Here is a 6,990-nt window from a genome sequence, read left to right as displayed (position 1 = left end):
GCCATGAAAACTCGGGCCGACGGGAACTACTAAAAATGGATTGCAAAACAGTAAAGTGTAACCTGCACCGCCGGAGATCTAACTGTCTGCTTTCATAGATGTATAGTTTGAGTGAAAATGTATATTTAATGATGAAATAAAACGAAAACAATGACTCCATACCGAGAGTCCTGTAGAAAAGACACCGTCTCGTTGCTGTGTTTTCCTTCAGAAATCTATGTGAGAAGTGTTTCGGGGTCCAATACTGGGAAGTATTGAGTACACTACAAAAGTGATGCTGTTCGACATTTTTATTCAGAGACTTACCAGCCAGTCCGGAAGGCGAGGAGACAGTTATCTCCCTTGGACCAGTCATTGTATAATTTAGACACAGCGCAATCATTTATCCACGCTGCATCCCTCCGCTTCAAAGATTTTTTTTATGAATGTCCAACTAACTCATATGATCTCAATATGTAGGAATCTATTCAGAACCATTTGTCTGACTCTTATTTAAAGGTCACATGCAACGTAAAACACAACTTTGCAGATTTTGATACCTTTCGGTATGGACTTACCGACACAAATCATCAAAAATGTTAATACAACCTATGAAGTTGAAATTCGCGATGAAAAAAGACCGCGAAAACGGAGTTCAAACGATTCACCAAAGTTCCACCAGCGTATGTGTGTGTGTGTGGGATTGGTTTCAACTGCTATGCTGCGCTAATAACGCATGCGCTGGGAGTAGGATCGTGGACGTTGAACCAGTATGTCTACCAGATGTATGAGGTCGTGAGCAGAGGTCTAATCTTAGTTGTGTACATAAACAAGGAAATAACCTACTCGTTACATAAAAAAGCAATGTTGATTGTGATAAGTAGACTCTGTAACGGAGAAAACTCTGCTATGAAATGTCTGCTATTCTGACACGACACTTACATGTCTGCCTGCCTGTCTACTGATGACAATATGCAAAGCACAAATTCAATTACTGACCATTTACAATTTCAGATTAGCAAGTACGTAAGTGCCAAAGCATTCTATGTACGTTTAGACTTTCCACTGTTTTAATCGTAGTATATGTGTATTTTTAAATTGCGGCTAGGTGTGGCTAAATTGCTAACATCTGAAGGGATGGTGTAAATCCAGTTAGGGTCCATGCAGGAAGCATGTAAGTCCCTTTGGTCCCTGGTATGGTGGTCTACCTTCAGTTGTTGGCAATCTTTAGCCTCTTTTTATATTGTACTGTCCGAATAGTGATATTAGTTTTAATTTTCTATGCTAGTTTTAATTCCATTTGTGCTATTCTGGTTGTTTTACTGACAGGTTTGTATGCTATACATATATTCCATTTTAGTGTTTAATGTTCTCGTCACGATATGGTTGAATATTGCCGATGTGACGATATATATTAACTCACTCACTCAAATTAACGCCTATTGGGCTTACAAGCCATAAACAAAGAGCCGCCTAAGGATATCGGCAAATGAACCAACAGCCAATGAAAAAAAAAACATTACGCTTGACTGCACACCCAGCGGTACTGAGTAGGTTCGGCTGCTTCGTTTCCAGGGAGGTAAACCCTGGCGATAATACGTTTATAATTCTGTTTGTTTGTTTTTACTCAATCACCAATGTATTTGATATATCATGAGCAAGTGATAACTGTGTTATAATTATTATTGCCCAGTAGATGCGTTGACAGTTCCGGTAGTGTTTTGAACGTTAACGTTTGAGTTATCATGATAAGTGAAACTATATTTACGCTTATTATTATTGAGACACTCAAAGATTTAGTTCATGTCACTTAGTCCACAGTGCCCTAGGCTAATACCCGAGAGGACGAAAGCAAACTTTCCTTTGCACCTGTGTATTTTAACATCACATTAATGAGATAATCACAATGAGAGTTTGCATGTAAGAGGTACAGGTCTACCTTCTGCCTTCATCTATTCACAGAACGCGTCTTCTTGTGACAGTTGTAGTTCAGGGTGTTTACATGCAGAATTATTCTATTTACTGAGTGGTATTACTAACACTGCAATATAAGACCATGATTTGTGGTCAAATTAAGTGCCACATTTGCTGCTTCGCGACATGCCTTATGTGCTAACTAAAATGCCAGATAAAAATATAACGTGTAAGACTGTTTGAACCGGGTTTGGCGACCGATTTCAACTATGCTGTCATAAAGCGTGAAACTGTCTCCAACCGTTTCTGCTCATTGTACACAGTTAGCATTGCACTCGGCTTTGAACAAACGTCTGGCCTCTCTTCGTTAAACATCAACATTTTCCGTAAATGTCATTTAGTGTAAGTAAACAATATTTATGTCGAGAAAGGAAATTCATAACATGCACAATAACAGATATCATTTTCAGCACCGATATGTGCGTTGGTATTTCGTGTGAACTAGCTTCTAAATAGAAGCCGCACGTATAACAGATGGACCTATACGACCTCATTGAGTGAATATAGTTGGCATCATTACTTGATGACGTACACTTCGTTGATTAATTTGTGTCATTTTTCCTGATGCATGCTGGAAAAAAAACCCTTAAATGATTGTTACGACAGTATACAGTCAATAATAAATAGATTTAATTCCTTTGAAACACATTTGTAACTGAATAATTCAACCATGTTAACAGTGTATGTGCTTTCAAAAATGGAATAATTAAGAAGAATATGTCATTAGGTTTAACCATATTATTTCCATGTGACACCATTATCTGATCTTCCAGTTCTCATGGACTTGAGCTTTGAGACCCAAAAGGCATAATGATAAGATTTTACAATATCTAGGTGATGTCTGTTGTAGTCACATGACTGTGATAGAACTGCCGGCACTAAAACTAAACCTTGTGTAACTGGAAAACAGACACAACTGTGAAATATTAATCGAAGGGATAAACTCTTGACAGAACTAACATGATTGTTGTAGGTTGTCAAAATAAAGAAAGGTGAATAAATACCTTCTCATTTCTCACATTTTGTGTTAACCTCACATATTTAAATCTAAGTCTAAACAAATATGTTCATATGAGCAGCCCATGTATTTTAGCTCGTGTTGTCTTAAGTCGGATTGCCAGGGCAGTCTGTGCTCTTCCAAATACAGTGGCCTCCACCAATACTTAATAGCCCTTGGTCTTTACAAGTTGGAGAGGGGCTGTGCCACCCTCTCCCCAAAGCCTAATATTGTTTGTTGTTTTAGACATTTTAAGAAACCAATTACACATTTTTCAGTAGTCATGAAGTTCTGTAACACAGCACTGTGTAGGAACAGTTATAGCATCATATATCCCAAATAAATCTTCACTGGTAAAAATCACAAATAGTTAGGTGCATGTACATGTGTCTCCAATGCACATTAACGATCAGGTATTTACCCTTGGATTTTGTACTTATTGGAGTAATGTAGTGATTTTTAACATCACTTTTATTGTTTTCAGTATGTTGTAAGAGTGAGGGAGTCACATCGGCAATATGTGAGCCATATCGTGACTAAAACAATAGTACTATATTCATGATAAATACACTTAACTTATATAACCCTGCCAGGACAGTAAAATTACAAGATTATCAAAAATGAATTAAGACCAGCCAACTTTTATTTTTATTAAAGTAAACAACTATTTTGGACAATACAATAAAAAATGGCATATTTATGGCCAAAAACTGAAGGTTGACCATCAGGCCCCATGGGAACCAGCATTACTTTTGCTACATGCATGGACCCGGGCTGGATTTACACTATCCCTTCGGCGACCAGAAATTTTGTTGAGGTTTAGCTAAATATTCAAATGACAAATATACTGCGGTTAAAACATGGTACACTTAAATTTACTTGGAATGTTTTGGGACTTAGGAATCCTCCCTGGAGGACAATAATTTTACAGTGCTTACAGGATACACCCTCTAACAATCTAAGTTACTAATTTAAACTTCCAATCAGAAAATATTTATCTGTTTGCAGATCATTTAATAAATCTATTTCCTTTAAATAAAATGTTTATATGGAAACTGATTTTATTGCAAAGAAGCTGGATAGACTTGTGGTCCCGGGGTAGAATAGGCCTTCAGCGACCCATGCTTGCCATAAAAGGCGACTATGCATATCGTAAGAGGCGACTAAAGGGATCGGGTGGTCAGCCTCGCTGACTTGGTTGACACATGTCATCGGTTCCCAGTTGCGCAGATCGATACTCATGTTGATCACTGGATTGTCTGGCCCAGACTCGATTATTTACAGACCGCCGCCATATAGCTGGAATATTGCTGAGCGCGGCGTAAAACTAAACTAAACTCACTCACTCACTGATAGACTTGTAAACTTGATTTGAAATATTTATCCCGTGTGATAGAATATTCAAAACCTGCTTGGCCGTGATTCTTTTATCACAAGGATGCAAAACATTGCAATATACCCCGCTGCCAATAGCATCTCATTCGGTACTTAATGGTAGTGCAATTTTATCTCGACTAACATTATTCGCACGATGCACGGAAATTACCAATGCTTTGCGAATGGAAATCTATGGAAGGGAGATAACTCATTCCGTTTTTCTCGTGTCGTGCACAAACAGTTGTAAATTAACATTGAGGTGTTCGGTAAGATAGATACATTGTTCACTGGTTCCCCGGGGACCATGGGTTGAGGTACCCTCCATGTTTGTTTACGAGCATAAACATAAACAAACATCGAGGGTACCTCAACCTATACCTCCCTCGTGACCAGTGAACAACTTATAATGTTGTATTCGCCAGTACCAAGATCATTATTCAATAATTTCAATTAATTAAAGTGGATGTTTGCAAGAAAGGTTACAATAGCTGGAAGGCAAGAAAGGCAGTCTGAAAAAAGGGTGATATTGTTAATATTCTGGATGTCTAATAGAATATCCTAGCAGGATCGGCCACTGTATTACCAGACTAAAGCGAAGCATATTTTCTCGCCGCGATATCTCAGCAATATTCAGTCATCCCTCTCACTATTTACAGAAATACGTCACGAAGGTGCATAGTCGTTCGTCTTGACTGAGTAACACGGTTTAGTGCGATCTTTGCGCTTGAGCAATAAAATATTGTTTGCCTGAGACGTTAAACAGTTGGCGTATTATGATGAAATAGCTGCAGGGAACAGATAAGAAAAATCTGATTCGCGTCTATCTGTTGTCTATCTGCGAAATATCATCTTTCTCTAACATTAGTGATGTGGCGTGGTGTTTTCATCCTCCTGTGTTTAGGAGGAACCCGAGGAGTGTTCTTTGGAGACAGAATCCAAGAAATCCAAGGTACTCACTATAATACGCGAATGTTTTCATGTGCATATCTTATCGTAAACAACTTCCTAAATGCTGACGATGAAAATATCAGTGTGTGAAAATGCTGTCCTAGTATTTAGGTTAAACATATGTGATTGTGGGTGTAGAAACACATATAATGCCTCTGGTGACATCAAACTTTACATAGTGATGTAGGTTTCAATTCAGTTGAAGTGGGAGGTAAGATATATTTCATCTGAGTAATAGTAATAAATAGTTGAAAATATTAACTCGAAACCAAAGATTACTCGTTTCTGAATCTAGGACACCCACCTCTAAAGAGAAATCACAGACGTGGCGTTGCTTCATTTGTTAACAAATCCTACACCATTCAATCCACAAAACTTGGTGACCTGTCAGTGACTGGATTGCACTTTCCTGAACTTTATTTATATGAAATAGGCGAGAAAGAAATGGAAAGGAATATATTCATTTCAAACCAATGATTACCCGATTCTGAGTCCTTGACATCAGCCTCTGAACAACAATCACAGTAATGTTGTGTCATTTTTCAACAAATCGTATTTCTTATGCTAACGGATCCAGGAAACAAGGTGACCTGTTAACAGTTGATACACACTTTCACGAACCCTGCTATTATGAGTAACAGAGGCTCACGAAATGAAGACGTGAACACAGTTTGTAGTCTGGAAAAATTCAGAAACCGTTAACTAAACATGTTACTAAATATATAACCCTTATTAGTATGTGATCCTAAGTTTGTAACTGACAACATTAATCGTATGCTCCCTGTGTGCCATATGAATTGACAAGTGACAAGTTTATTTGCATTTGAGGCCTCATGGCCCATAGTGCTTGGATACAAAAACATCATACAGTGCGCTAGATATCATGGTCTACAATACAGGACACCACAACAGGAAGCATTTCTTTGACGAAACAATGCTGTCTTCTGCGGTTGAACAGAATATGTTGGTGACATTAATGAAACAAACTTTATCATAGGATGGATTGTTATTATATTATTATACAAAATGTTCTCTAATAATACTTATATAACAGACGAAAATAACATTTATCAACAGATGTTGCACCATACTTCGAGCATAAGAATTGGTTGTAATCTTCCAAACGACATAATAGTGAAAGAGAATTTATACGATCGGAAGAAAATATTAGTGCACTCTTAAGAGATCATTTGACTGGAACAGTTGTAATACATACTTCTGGCAGTAATGTGCTGATATACAATGCAAGGATAACTGACATGATACATTTCTTTGAGGAACAGCAATGCTTTTCATAAGCACAGAATTTATTGTTGACAATAGTGAAGTAAATTATGATATTAGATATTGTTATAACAACATCGTGGTACTAACATATCTCTACATGTCTTACAAAGATGACAAAACAAAGGGAAATTAAATTTATCTTCACCAGATTAGGGTTACACACTTCAGCCGGAACAGCTGCATTATCTCTCATACGCTTAAAACGTTGAGTATGAACACTTTATCTATGCAATGCACCCTGAAATGTGTAGCTCACTCTCAAGAGATCCTGTACTTGTAACAGTTACATAATACATAATTCTTAAGGCTCATACAGTACACAAGATATGTTCAACGATTCAACATGGTAAATTTCCTTTGAGGAAAAAATCTATCCTCCGTATGAGAGCAGAATTTGTTCCGGATTTAATGAAGCAACTTTATGGAAT

The sequence above is a fragment of the Haliotis asinina genome, chromosome 12 (genome assembly GCF_037392515.1).
Source record: "Haliotis asinina isolate JCU_RB_2024 chromosome 12, JCU_Hal_asi_v2, whole genome shotgun sequence".
NCBI classification, from domain to species: Eukaryota; Metazoa; Mollusca; class Gastropoda; order Lepetellida; family Haliotidae; genus Haliotis; species Haliotis asinina.
The sequence above is the reverse complement of the archived record's forward strand: the minus strand, read 5'-3'. Positions refer to the sequence as shown.